Source organism: Tiliqua scincoides, chromosome 3, assembly GCF_035046505.1.
Source record: "Tiliqua scincoides isolate rTilSci1 chromosome 3, rTilSci1.hap2, whole genome shotgun sequence".
Taxonomy (NCBI): domain Eukaryota; kingdom Metazoa; phylum Chordata; class Lepidosauria; order Squamata; family Scincidae; genus Tiliqua; species Tiliqua scincoides.
This window is the reverse complement of record NC_089823.1, coordinates 85006783-85021197: the sequence shown is the minus strand read 5'-3', so window position 1 is coordinate 85021197 and position 14415 is coordinate 85006783.

The window sequence follows — 14415 nt, the reverse complement described above, 5'->3', positions numbered from 1 at the left end:
GGTTTTCCTTTTTCTTAGAAAATGCGGTTTATGGAAGGAAAAAGCAAACCTCTTGAAACCTGTCACTGACGGCATATTATGTCAGTTTGATATCTGTGTCCAAAAATCAAAGTCCCATTGGATGAAGGAAAAAGTCACTTAGCAAACGATATTCCTGAGTGACAAAAAAAGATGGCATCTGTTCTTTCAAGGTTCTTCTTTGAGGACTCTCACTAGAAAACAGCAATTGAAAAGATTATTTTACAGTCTGTACTAAATAATAGAGTGTTCTTTGGCATTCAAAGGTCTAAAGCTCCCTGTGGTACAAATGACATTTGTACAGCAAGTTAAAGTACTTCAACAAAGGGTCTGGTGGAAACATAAAATGGATAGATTTATGGCACATTTTTAACCCCACCTTAGCAGATTTTCAGACATATTAATCTGCTAAGAGAAACACCATTAATATACACAGATATTGGAGATTTCTAAATGAGATTATCTCCAGCTATTGTAATCCACCACCTTCACACATATATATAATCACTTAATGACATCCCAACTAATGACAGATTGCATATGTGACAGCAGTCCCATAAACTTGCTCCCAAAAACCAAAAGTAGCTTCTGGATGCTTCTGTGGGCTATTCTGAGGTCTGCAGAGGCCAACGGTATCGGTTGCGGGCCTGGTGTAACTTGGAAAAGGCTTCTGGAGCCTGTTAATGAGACAATATTCAGAGAATTGCTTAACACACACCTGTCTGTCTGTGCAGTTATGTAATAATGAGGGGAAAAATCCTAAACTCTTCTGCACATAGTGAAGCTCCAGAATCTTAGCAGGATGTATCCAGAGGTAATGATATATGTCACTTGATATGAAAGTACCTACAAAGGAGTTAGGACAATGTTTTCAGTTGTACAGATGTCCATTATCAGAATGAATACAAGTTTTTAACTGTGACAGAAGTAATCTAGGACATATTCTAATAAGCAAGGATACTTCTGTTTATTAATTTGAATTATCAGATGAGAAAAAAATTATACCATGGCTACCAGGTTATCAAGATAGGCTTTGTGGGAATCACTGACTATTCAACTATCTGGAAGTGGAATGGTTAAAATGCAAACTCGTCAGTCTCTGTATCCAGCTATGTAAATGCAGGTGATGGCCATGTCTTTTGGTATGGAAGCAGGAAATGAAGAGAGACAGTTCAACAGCAATGCAAGACCCTCCACTATGGTGTTAGGTAGGAGAACCACTGGTCTGTGAGATGATCAAGCCCCGCAAGAAGAGACAAGAGGGATGGGAAGTGGCATTGGGTAAGGGGTGGGGCCAGCAAACTCGTATTAGCTCATAAGCAAGGGGGGAAGGGGCAAGAGAGAGAGAGAGAGAGAGAGAGAGAGAGAGAGAGAGAGAGAGACTGAAGGAGCTGGGAGTGAGGAGGGCACACCAGAGAGTTAGAGGAATGCCCCAGGAAGACCCAACCCCCATGTCAGACCCAGAGAATTAAAGCAGTGGGAGGGCTGGGCTTTCACCTACTGTCACTACCAATTTCATCTCACTGGGGACAAAGGTGTTTACAAAAGCCAGGTGGGAGGACAAGACAAGAGGAATATAGGCAGGGTTGGCAGCTGATGAAAGTAAGCCCAGGGTTAAATAAACCAAATGGAAACTCAACACGCTTGTACAGCTTGCAAAAATCTCAATCACTGAAGAGCACCAGATACAAGTGAATACCTTTGTGATGGGATCAAGGTGGCCTATCGAACTCCTCTGATGTCAATTTTCTCCTTGGGAGGATACAGCCATCTTGGAATTCTTAGTGAAAATAAGGATAAAACATGAAATAAATGCAATAACAATTTACTTCTGTATTGGATCATACACATATTATTAGGTCATTGGTTCCCAAACCATTCAAGATTTCAGTTTTTATCTGCACCACTAGTATTTTCACAAGGAATTCCAAGGTGGCTGTATTCTCCCAGGGAGCATACAGGTATTCCAGTGGTGTTATCTACTCTTACCAATTCACTTGAGCATTTCTCTTGCTTCTCTTCCAGGCCAGCCTCACCCTGACAACTAGAGATTTGAAAAGAGAACTACTCATCTCTGTAAAATGCCCTCTGAGATGAGACAGAATCAACTTTTTTTAAAAAAGTATCCACAGGATCTTTCTGCTTGTAAGAAAACACTCTTTTAAAAAAAATCTGTATGAATAAAGTCTCTAATTACAAAGGATCATCAAAGTGATTGGAAAAGTTTCATTTTTATCAAGAATACATATATTGAAAAAGCTCAAATGTTTCTGATTAAAGTACTTCATCAAATTACAATATATTCATTCTGTAGTGGGAAAACATCATCAGGAGAGTTTGCAGAATAAAATGTAACATAACAGCATCATCATCAAAAACAAAATGGCAAGAAATGAAACAGCTATTAGAACAACTGCAGTCATACATTAAAGAGCCTGGGGGAAAAGGAAGATCTTAAACTCGTTCCTAACGGACATCAAGGTAGGTCCCAGAAAAGCCATCCTAGGGAATGCATAAGTGTGAGTGCCATAATTTAGGCAGCTCTCTTCATAGTTTTCATGCTCTACTTCATCGAGTGGGGTTAAGGGAGTTGGTGTCTTCAGGGATGGCAGAGAAATGTCCTGTCTGAAATCTTGGAGAGACACTAACATGGAAGCACAACCTAAAGCCCTGTGCTGTGTGGCAGTGGCTGCTGGATGTCTTCTCTGGATAAGGGGACATTTGCCTCTTGCCCTGGGCTAAGTCCCAGTAACTGCTATGGGGCAACTCTGATCTGCTAGTGCAATCACTGATGCAAGTTCACATTGCTCCATGCAAGTGGATCATGCCCAGATTTGGAGGTTTGAATTCAGCATGTGCTGCCACTGAACCTTCCCTTTCCCAGGCCCAATCTGCCCACCCTGCCCTATCTCCTTCCCATTCCACCCCCTCCCACCCTCTGCTCTGGGCTTACCTGCTCTGGCAGGCCTCCCAATATCTGCCAACACTGCCGCAAAGTACTTTACGGCTGCTTTGCAGCAGCCTGCACAGGTGGAACATGTATTCCACCAGCACTTTCTTTACATAGGACCGGGTTGTTAATGTTGATATTACAGGGCTAGATGGACCAATGTGGCCTGACTCACCACAGATGGTGTTCCCCACTGGATGATGGCCTCCAAAGATGACCTCAGTGTACTGGGAAGCGAATACTGGAAAAGGCAACATTGAAAAAAGATATATAGAAGAAAATGCATGCATTTTTAATACAAATTTATTTCTTGTATGGATATGTGTGTTTTACAGCTCAGTCCTCTGTTGGCAGTCATTTTGCTGCAAGCAGTTCCCACTGCTTCTGCCGGATCAGGTAAGGCAGCGAAAGGGGAAGGAAGAAGCAGAGAGTGGGTGAAACTTGGAAACTTCCCTGAGAGATCGGGGAGGGGAGAGGAATGGGGCAGTGAGGCTGTGGAAAGGGTTGGATCCTATAGCAATGGCACGTGGATGCTAGCTCCTCTTTTTCAAACCTCATAGTCCCTGTCTTCTCCTCAGACTTGAGCCAATTAAAGAGTCAGCACAGATCTGAGGAGACCCATCAGTGAGTGGGGGTCTTATGGAGGGGTAATGGGAAATTATTCCCCCTTTCCTTCTGAAGCATCCTAATCCCTCCCCCCTGAATACAGCACATGCTATTTGGCACGGCTACATCAATTGTGGGGGGGGGGGTGAAGGATAAGACTGCACATGGAAACTTTAGTTTAACTAAAATTACTCAGAACCATCAGGAGGCCCCCATATCTGCCCACTCACCCCGAGCGCGCGCCTACTGCATTCACCTCTGGAGGGTGTCTGCCTGTATCCTCTGCTGGAGTGAGAAAGCCTCCTAGAGGCCAAAAAAAGTCACTTCTGGTTTTCGGCTGAAAACCGGAAGTGATGTTTTTCAGTCTATAGGATGCATTTTCAGCCCGGCAGAGGCAGCATGAAAACACGTGCTGCCTTTGCTGGCTCAGAAGACCCTCTGGAGGTAAGGGAAGCAGAGCTACCTATAACTCCGAAGTGTGGGGCATTCCTTCATATCCACAGTTTCACTTAACCTCATGGGGTTCTGGAACAGAACCCTTGTGGATATGGGGGCACGCCTGTACGTATTTTTGTTCCTTCTTAAAAATAATGTGCTGTCTTAAACATTCCCATTTCTTACCTTCTCCACTCTATTATTAAATGAACTGACTTTTCAGTTTAAGATTTATATATAAAATGATCTGAAGCGGTATTTAACAGTTGTTGGTCTGTTCAGTTTGTGTTCCCTCTCCCCCTTTACAATCTGTTCGGCATGACTGAACCTATTATAACAACGAACATTAATTTCTCAGGATCACTTAAAGTACATCATTAGCAAGGCATCCTTCACTTCAACAATAAATAGGGGTTATTTGCTGTCTGACATTGGTCTAGTTTTTAAGAACTTTTCTTGGTGTTTGGCAGATAATTTTCTTTCAAATGAACATGATAGAATATGGCTGCTCTGCAGTGCATAAATGGTTTCTATGCAGCCACAACACATTGCAAGCAGTGACCTATTTTCTAAGCCCCCTCTCTTCATGGGACAGGGCAAAACATAACCGCACCTGATTGGGTCAAGCTGGGGGCTGTCTTCACTATTCTGGGCTTGGTGGTGCTGCACCTGTCCCGCCCACTCCCAAGATAGTCTGAGATTACTTGGTCATCTTTGGGGCCATGCAGGAATTTTTTGCCTTTCACCTGATTGGCTGTTGGAAAGGGTTTTTATTTTTGTTTTGTTTTGCCTACCACAGACTATCTTCCATTGGTGGGCTTTAGGCAGTTGGCAATTCCTGGCAGACATAGTGTGGGACTGGGAGTAGGGGGGAAAAGGCCAGAGGGCCAGTACCAGTCTTCTGAGGGTGTCGAGCTCAGGGAGGCTGGCTGGTGACCCTGAAAGTCTGAAATGCAAAAGCCCATCCTAAAGGCTTTCTGGTTTGGGATGAGCTGAGTAATTTGGCTGCCTTGAGGCCCTCCCCCCTTTCCAGGATTTGGTGACAAAAACCAGAAGTAGGAATGAGTTGATCACTGGTTGGAGCCAGGGTGCTACGTGCAATGGGGGGGGGGGTAGTGAACAGTTGATTCTTGATTCTTCATCAAGAACAGTTGATCTTTTTAGATTGTGAGCCCTTTTGGGACAGGGAGCCATTAGTTATTTGATTTTTCTCTGTAAACCACTTTGTGAACTTTTAGTTGAAAAGCGGTATATAAATATTATAAATATTATAAATTATATATATATAATAAATTATAAATATATAAATATATAAATTTATAAATATAAATTATTAAATACTGTTAATAATGAGATCATTACAGACTTGATGCTTACAGATCATGAGATCCATCAGCATAAGCCCTGGATAAGATCGAACAGTCCATTTCTTCCATTTAATTTGCAATTTGTTCCCCCCACTCATTTCCACATTATCCAAATAATCAACCAACCAACTGTTGGTCCCATTTAGGTCAGATAATCAGGCCTCTATTATAGTTGTAATTTTGCTTCTGTACAAAACTTCTGTGGCATTGTCCTTTAAGATTTGCACCTTCTTTCAACCAGAGCTCACACATTCTACAGAATATCATCATCACATGATATCAGAAAATCTGTCCTGATCACATTTTTATTTCTCCTGAAGGCAGCTGTGATATTTCTTCAGTTGAGCAACAGTTACCGCTATTTTAAATTTGCACTTCTCTTGGACAACCTGGCATAAAATACTACTCAGCTGTGATCCGATTGGGATATCAAATGACATGACCATTAGCCTAGCTGACAAGAAAACAGTTTATCCTGTCACATGCAGAGAAAGCAGGCTCTGTGTGCCTTATCTGGCCAAGAGGACATGCTGGCAGGAGGGTCATTGGCCACTGGTTATGGGTTGGTGTGTGGAATGGGAAGAGAAAACATGTGCTCAAGGACAGCTTGTTTTTACCAGGCAGGAGTTGGCAGAATGACTCACAAATTCTCACCATGACATGGGGCACTGTCGGTGTAGCTGACACTGCAGAACCCTTGATAATGATTCTCTGAGAAGGACATGTCACCCTGATATGTTCCTCTAATATGAATACAATTAAAATACACATATACATGTCTATTTGTCATTTGTTCTTGAAAAGCAAAGGGGAAAGAAAAGCCTCCAGCCTTTGCTCTGCCATTGAAAGGTGTTCTATCTAACTCATAATAAATGCAAGTGGAAACCCACAAAATTGTTGAAACTTTGTTTACTCTGTATTCAGCACTCCTGATGGCTACCACCACCCCAGCAGCAACTAGATACATCCATAAATAGCAGTCAGCTCCATTTTCTGCTAAGGATGCCAATGAGCAGAAGATGCAAATGGCTACAGGAAGGCAGAAGGCCCTTTTGAAATAGAGTGCTTCTTGGAAGAGAGCACTGCTCCTCCAATCTCTTTTGCTTATTCCTGGCTTCCCATATCACCCATCTCCACCAACCATACCTCCCTTGGTCCCCTGCTTTGTTCACTCCCTCCTTGCCTCCTTGATCTCACCTCTCCTCTTCTGCATTATGGTTTGGGTTTGGCTCAGCAGTCGAGTGTATCCTCTTCCATATGGAATGCCCCAGCTTCACTCATGGGCAGTTCCTGATAGGATTGAGAAAGACCGCTGTTTGAAACCCTGTGGAGTTGATGCTTGCCTGAAATAAATGGATGCACCAATCTAAGCGCTGCCATAGGTGGATGAAAGGTCTGATTTGGGATAAAGCAGCTTCTTATGTTATGACTTTCTCAACATCCATAAGCACAGAAGTAGTGCTCCTAAAATGAGAACTTCAATTATGGCCAGGGTTTCCAAACTTTACAGCACAAGGGCCGCATTGTGTACCTGACATAGTATTAAGGGCTGGAAAAGAAATAAATAATAATTATACGGAAGACCGATGTGCTGAGAGTTGGAATCAATACAGTAAGTGGGTGGGGGTGGAGGAGAAGAGGAGCAGAGGACAAAATTGATATGCAAGGAAAAGGGGGAATAGATTTTGCAAAAGCATTAAACAACTTACGATGAAAATTTCAAACATTTTTCTCATTTTTTTCTCTGCTCCATTTTAAGTTTTACAAACATCATATTTATATTCATATTCCAGGTCTCTCAGCATTGGTATATATCTCATTCAGCCACTAGAAGTGCTGAATGTAATGCAATGTAATGGAATAATTTTTTTCCCCATTACATTGCATTTCATTCAGCAACTCTAGTGGCTGAATGAGGAATATACTTGATATATACCACATTCAGCCACTAGAGGTGCCAAATGTAATGCGATGTAGTGGAAAGAAATTATTCCATTCAGAGGTGCTGAATGGAATAATTTCTTTCCATTACATTGCATTACATTTGGCACCTCTAGTGGCTGAATGTGGTATATACCCAGAAGTACATCTTTTGAGTTGTTTTTAGTTCTGAGAGGCTGGGGAACTTCTGGGTGGATAAAATTCTCCCAAGAGCCACATTTGGCTCCCAGGCCGGGATTTCGGGACCCCTGAATTATGGGGAAGACAATTGACATATGCTCAGAGGCACATCCTCCTTTATTGCCTCACCTATTCCATACTAGTGATTTATCCCCCAAAACGGTCTGAGCCATTTATCCCATCCCCTTTCTTATCACTGGAGCAGGTCAGATCATGGTTGTACTGAACTTTCTTTTTCCGCTGTTTAAAAAAAACAAAAAACACTCCTTATTCCTTGATGGAAATGAATGGGTGTCACACCATGCCCTTGTGCTGCTCCCGTTCATTCAATTGTTCAGGAGAACTAATTAACAAGAACTGCTGCCTTGCAAAATCAAGTAAAAAAAAAACACATAACCTCTCCCCCCTCCCACCCAAATTTGTAATTGACGCAGTCTTCCAAATGTCGGAAGGAAAGGCTTCTCTGCTACTGAAACAAATTATGACTGACATCCCCAAATGCTAGCAAAATGCCCACATGGCACTTTGCAGTTTCAGATGTGTCAATTGCTGTGTACTGACTGGTGTCACATAACATAAATCCCGCTGAATCTCACTTGTTAGGCTCCAGGGAGGTTCGAGTCCACCAAAATGTTTTAACAGGGACACATTTATAGCTGCCAGCTTTAAAAATTGATATGCCTTTCCTGACAGCATTTATCACTTTAGGAAACATTCCCTTTAGGACTTCTACAGTTGCTTTTCCAAATGATGCCAATGAGTGCAAACCAAGCCTTTTCCAGTCAATGTCTCCCTAACAGGTGAAAACTTCCTTTCCTCTTTGCAGCAACTCCCCACCAAATCCGCTGATGCTGATGGATAGTGATTAAAAGTGCAGCAAAAAAAACACCTTCTGCCTTTCAGCTTGGTTTAAGGCAGGGCTTCTCAAACTAGTGCGTCACGATGCCCCAGCCTGAGGGCACTGGCCTCTGTCCCCTTAAGAGAGGGTGCAGGGACTGGCATGCACTTACCAGTACCTGCAGCAGCCTCCCTGAAACCCTCTGCAGGGCTCCCCGAAGCTTAAAAAGTGAAAGCGCAGCGATTACGCTCCTTCTCTGCAAAACTGGAATCGCTACGCTTTCACTTTCTAAGCTTCGGGGAGCCCTGCGAACGGTCATGCAGGGCTCCCTGCACCCCTAGGAGGCTACAGTAGGGACCGGTGAGTGCATGCCAGTCCCTGCACACCCCTTAGCGACAAAATCCTGGGGATCGCGCCGCTGCCCATACCCCGCAAGAACTTAGAGCGGTTCAAACTCTCCCAGAGAGTTTGAGAACCGCTAGTCTAAGGTTTGATGTCAGAGATTCTACAGATTTCTGTGGAGAAGACAGATGATATGTACAATTAGTTGCCGATAAGGACATTTTCAGGAACGTTTTATATCGGCACCAAGTTTTATTTAATAAAAAGTTTTCAGCCCAATCCAATGCTTCCCCCTCTTCGATGCTGCTGTGCCAAAACAGCTCACACTGCATTCTGTGGGGGACGGGGTCTCAGAGGTCTCCTGTGGGTAAGGGAATATTTGTTCCCTTACCCCGGGGTAAGCATTTGTGGTGCAGAGGGGTCTACTGGACTTTGCTGGTTCAGGTCTGTGTGGGCCCGGGTTTGGGAAGCGGGGTTGAATTTGGCAGCCACTACTGCTGCAAAACCCAATCTCTTCCAAGACCTGATCACTCCACCCCTTTCCACCTTCATTTCACCCTTCCCCATTGATTTACTGTTGGCGGGCCTTCTCCTGACCAACTGTCTGTACAGTCAATTTTGGCCTTGCTGCTAGTGGTTTGGTAGGAGGGTCCTGCGCATGGCCAGCAGGCCATTTGTGATGGCCATACAGTGCTCTCAGCCGATGGAATGATAGTTCTGTCAGCTGGGGGGGGGGTGTTCTTAAGACTGGGCTCTGAGTTGTGATTATGTAGGAATCCTGACTGTATAAGCAAATCTTTCACTGATATTCTTATAAAAATCCTTGCAAGTACTGTGGAAAGAATCCAAGTAAGCAGAGTCCCATCTCCAACTGAGAGTATCCTCAACCAGTGATGGCTCAATGCATGCTGGGTATGAAGCCGCAGAATAAAATGTCACTCAGTCCCATGACAATGAAATATAATCAGGTGAATAACTAACAACTTACCATCATTTGATAGAGCTTAAGGGCCCAATCCTATCCCATTTTCCAGGGCTGGTGCTGCTGTGCCCATGGGGTATGCACTGCTTCCTGTGTTGGGGAGGCAGTCATAGAGGCCTCCTCAAGGTATGGGAACATTTGTTCCCTTACTTCCGGGCTGCATTGTGGCTGCACCGGTGCTGCAAAATTGGATAGGATTGGGCCCTTACACTATTAAGAAAATGAGGGGGGATTCAAGAATATACAGTACATCCTCCTTTAGTTCTGAATCAGCAAAAGAGCTGAGATGAACACAGTGATGATCTCCTGGGTAGTCCTGAGAAAGACCACATTCCCCATTCTTGGATCACGTCAAGAAGCATCAGTTATGAATGTGTCTGGTGCTCTTTTTGCTGCCATCAGCTCCATGAGATGTGTCCACAAAGCAAGCTTTCTTTCCAGCTTTGGGTCTGTCTGTCCACCAACAGTCCATAAGCTGAGTTCCTTGAGGAAGGAGGAGGACAAGGGCATCTCCACTAATGCGCTTGCTTCACTTCTCTCCCTAACAGAACCACACAACAGAACCACACAAATCACAAAGCATGTTCACATCTTTTCTGGGTAGCACCAGGCAGAGCAAGGCGATAGAGATGGAAGGTGGGTTGACCTTCAGGTTAAAGCTCTAGGCAGGTTTGATTTAACCCCAGCATGGGAAAAGGTCCATTTGAAATAAACAGTCAGTGGAAGGGGGGAAAAACTGACAATGAAATGCTATATTTGAGTTCAAAAGGTAAAGATAAAAAATGAAGTAAAAATAGATTCTAACCAAAATTTTGCTGGTGGAAATAAATCCACTTTCTTTCCATCTGGCACCAGACAGAAAGGTCTTTGTAGGAATTAACCTGTTCTGGAGGGACAGTATTACCATTTTGAACATGGTTTGGATAGCATCTCACATTAGGAACTGAGGGGAGCTAGAGCCTTGGGCAGAATGGAGCAGTGGTTCTCAAACTTTAGCACTGGGACCCACTTTTTAGAATGAGAATCTGTCAGGACCCACCTGAAGTGATGCCATATCCAGAAGTGACATCATCCAGCACGAAGCATTTTAACAATCCTAGGCCACAATCCTACCTACACTTACTCAGGAGTAAGTCTCATTTATTATCATTGATAAAAGCATATACAGAGTAGCAGAGTTTTATAACAGAGTTAAAAAGAGTAGCCTGTTAAAAGCAGAGATCTGTAACATTTCCCCAAATGCGGTCACATACCTTAGTAGCATCAAGTCTAATATATTAAAAATAAAATTTTGAAATGAATGGGAACCCACCTGAAATTGGTTTGTGACCCACCTAGTTGTCATCTGTGAGATGACAAGCTGTGCCTGCTGAAATTCCATCTTCTGTACAATTGTTAAAGGTCCAAGATCCCTAAAATTGAAAGTTTGCCCAACTCTGGTTTAGAAGAAAAGAAGAGGTTTCCTTGGGAGAGGGCCTGTTTCTCTTGGCCTGGTGTTGTGAAGCCATTCTATCCTGCTTACACTGTGTCTTCTCGGAATTTCAGCTCTTTGTGAGAGTAACATACTGTGAGACTTAACCTCTGAGAGGCACTGTTTCACTGTGTTTAAATGCCTGCTCTTCATGTTTTCACAGAGGTTTCTCTGTTCAAGAGCAAGACACTTGCCAGGGAAAAATTCCGCTCCTCGGGCCCTGCTTTCTTAAGTCTTTTTGAGCTTTTATGAGCATTAAAGCAAGTCTCATACTGATAACAAAGGTTAAGGCAATCATCTCTTTCCCTTTACAGATAAGGACTTGAAAACTGCCTTTACAATCTCTCTCTTCTGCACCACACAGAGAGGGGATTTCTGCAGCCTGCAATTTTTCTTAGTTTAAACAGCATTTTATCAAATGGGAACATATGTATATAGTAGGTAAGCAAATATTTGCTATTCTTTGAAAAAGGTTTAGTCTTTCTTTTGTTTTGGTTCTGGCATGTGTGGACCACACAAAATGAGTGGTTTTTTCCCTCCATGATTTCTTTCTTCTTTTTTTAAAAGCATCATAAAGGAGCTTAATCATTTGAATTTCCATTGAACTGTAAAACAAGCTATTCCTCAGTTATATTATTTTATGCTGCTCCTTTGTCCCCTGCAGAGGAAAGATAGTGATTACAGGCATGTTTTTAAAGATGGCACAAGTTGCACTGTGGCAATTATTTTAGAACAGCAAAGGGAATTGGAAAGCACTGCCCTTGCATTTTACTAGTTAGGATGCAACATTCTGTGCTGTCAGAAAGCAGACAGAAATAGGCTTGGGATGGCCCAGCACGGAGCTATTGTCAGACAATTTTAGCTGTCAGGTGGTGCCGAAATATGTAGGGAATATATATTCAGCAAATCTGTATTGATTACTGCATCATTGACCTGGAAACTGTCAACTTGACCTCAGCTCAGACTGTTTATGATGGCAGTCAACAGTCTACAGAGCTAACTCAGAGGAAATGCATGGATTGCTAGCTAGAGATGTAACTTGGCCCAGAAATGTTGAAGTCGCATAAATAAATCATAAGAATTGTGTGAAAAGTGAAAACCTAGGTAATATTTGCTTTATCAGACCAAATGTACTTGACTATGTTAGGGCCATAATCCTAGGCAAGTTTACTAGTGAGCACATTGCATTGGAACAAAAGGATGGATATTATATATTATATATATAATTTTTATTGTTACTACTACTACTACTACTACTACTACTACTACTATTACTATATTTCAACAAAAAGGTCACAAAGTATTTTACATAGCAAAAATAAATGTTAATGCTAATAAATATGAACTGAGTTATACATACATACATGTGTGTATACATGTGTGTGTGCATACATACATATGTATGTATATATGTATAACTCAATTCATATTTATTAGCATTAACGTTTATTTTTGCTATATAAAATACTTTGTGGGCTTTTTGTTGAAATGTAGTAGTAGTAGTAATAGTAGTAGTAGCAATAGCAGCAGCAGCAACAACAATAAAAATAATAATACTTAGCATTATTTATACAGCGCTTCAGAAGTCTTACCAATCATATGAGCTTCAGCCTTCAGCATGTTCCACTGGTGGTGGCTGCTGTAAACAAGTTATAAAGCGCTTTCCAGCAGCACACTGAATCTGCAATGAAAGAATGAACAAAGCAGGGGACCAAGGGAAATATGGTTGGTGGAGATGGGTGCTGTGGGAAGCCAGAAATGAGCAAAAGAGATTGAAGCAGGAGGAGCAGTGCTCTCTTCCAAGGAGCACTCTATTTCAAAAGGTCCTTCTGCCTTCCTGCAGCCATTTACATCTTCTGCTTGCTGATGTCCTTAGCAGAAAATGGATGCAGCATATCCGTTTTTGGTGTGGCTGCACCAGCTGGGGCTGGAAGGATAGGATTGTAGCAACCCTTGTGAACGTGAAGACAAACGGGAACATGGCCAGACTTTGGAGTGTGACTAGGCAATGTGCTCCCAAATGCCCCCAAGTGTACTCCCAAGTGCCCCTCCGAGACCTAACCATGAGTGCATCTGAAGTGTTTTCATGAAGTGACACCCTTGGAGGAGCAGCAAATGGATGTACCCCCAGCCCATCCACCCACTGCTTTCTCCAGCCTGCCTTCTACTGGGTGCTTTAGTCCTCTTCTGACTTGATAGGTGCACGTCAGAAGAAGGCTGCAGCAATGGCAGTCTCCTTCTTCCTCCAGAGCTGCTGGATGAAAACATAAGGGGGGGGGGAAGTCTACTGAGGCTCAAAATTACTTGCCCCACATTCTTGGTGCTTACAAAGCACCACGTAGGCAGGAAAAGTACATTTGGAGACCACCTGACTTGTCCTTGCAAAGACCAGTGCATACAGCCTCCCCAGTTCACCCTTCTTCTGCTTGCAGTGAGCAGAAGCCAGGTGTGCAAGCTTCCAGCATCCTCTGAGCCTGTTCATCTCAAACAGAAGAATTATAAACCAAAGAAACTGCATGGTTATAAGTAAAGGGAAGGGGGGGTGGAAGCACAGCTCCTAGTTAACGCACACCCCCTCCATGGGAGAGGTGTGCCCCCGGCACATGCAAGCAGGAATGTGGAGAGTGGATTCAGGTGGCCTGAGCATATGCTGTCCTGCTTTCCTACACTGGTTTTCCATGGAAGACTAACTGCCAGAGAGGGCTTTCATCAGACTTTAAATTGGCTTGTTTCTGACTGCCAAAATACTTGACTATTGGGAATGGGGGACACATGTAGAACCTAGAAAATAAATATAGGAGTCCAATGCACCTGCTGAGCAATTGCAAAACAATCATTGTGTGTAACCATTTTACTATTATTATTATTATTATTATTATTATTATTATTATTATTATTATTATTATTATTATTATTATTAATAATAATAATAATAATAATAATAATAATTTACACCCCGCCTTTTTGCCCAAAGGGCACACACATGTTTTGCAGTAGCTAGTTATCCCACTTGTCTGAAAGGGAGTTAGTGCGACCAGTGAACACCCCCCCCGCCCCCCGTTAGTTGATTGGCTCCTTCTGTGAGAATTTCATAGGCTATCAATTGGAACTTTCCATTTAACTATAGTGAAGATGTCAATGTGGATTTTTTGGCAGGTTCTATACTGTTCAGATTGTTTAATGAATACTTGGCAATTTTTCCTCAACTACTTTGTCCCCTAATTTCTATCTCCCTTCCCCATTCAACTGTCCCACTAGCCTCCCTTCTGGGTCTTGGATGTTTCT